A 758-nucleotide genomic window follows, 5' to 3' on the forward strand; every position below is an offset into this window, starting at 1 on the left:
TTGGTTTTTCGAGACAGGGTTTCTCTGTATAGCTCTGGCTGTCCTGGAACTCACTTGGTAGACCAGGCTGGCCTCTAACTCAGAAATCCGCCTGCCTCTGCCTCCCGAGTGCTGGGATTAAAGGCCTGTGCCACCAGGCCCGGCCCCACTTTTTATTCAAAGGGGCTAGTCAGTCCCCCCCAGACATCTGCCAGTCAGCCTGACACTTGTACATCCATTGTGGTGTTTCTTCCTTACCAAGATTTGGAGGGTGTAACCCACTCCACGGAGGAAGGGAGAGTAGCATTTAGTGACCTGCCCCTGTCCTACATCGTCCTCCCAGAATACAGCTGTGGAAGACACCATTGGGTCCCAAACTGGTGTCTGCACATGGGAGTTCCTTCCCAGCATTTCTTAGGATTTCTTTAGAATCTCTAAAGAAGGCCACTGTGGGAATGAGTAGAAACTTATCTTTTAACTGCTAACTCTTACTAGACATAAGCACCATGGCTTTAAAAGGATCTTTGTATCTGGCTGTGATGGTGGACCCAATAAGCCTAGCCCTTCTGAGGCTAAGGGAGGGCAACCGTAAGTTCAAGGCCAGTCTAGGCTATAAAGGGAGACCCTATCTCAAAACCAGACCAAACCACCTTCATCAAGTAAAGAACAGCAGTGGTGACAGAGCCTAGCCAGGAGCATGCAAAGGAGAAAGCACTGCCATCCATCGATGGGCCTTGCTTCATGGTGTCAGCATGTCAGCCAGTCATGTCATCCATCGA

The sequence above is a fragment of the Mus pahari genome, chromosome 3 (assembly GCF_900095145.1).
Source record: "Mus pahari chromosome 3, PAHARI_EIJ_v1.1, whole genome shotgun sequence".
Classification (NCBI taxonomy): Eukaryota; Metazoa; Chordata; class Mammalia; order Rodentia; family Muridae; genus Mus; species Mus pahari.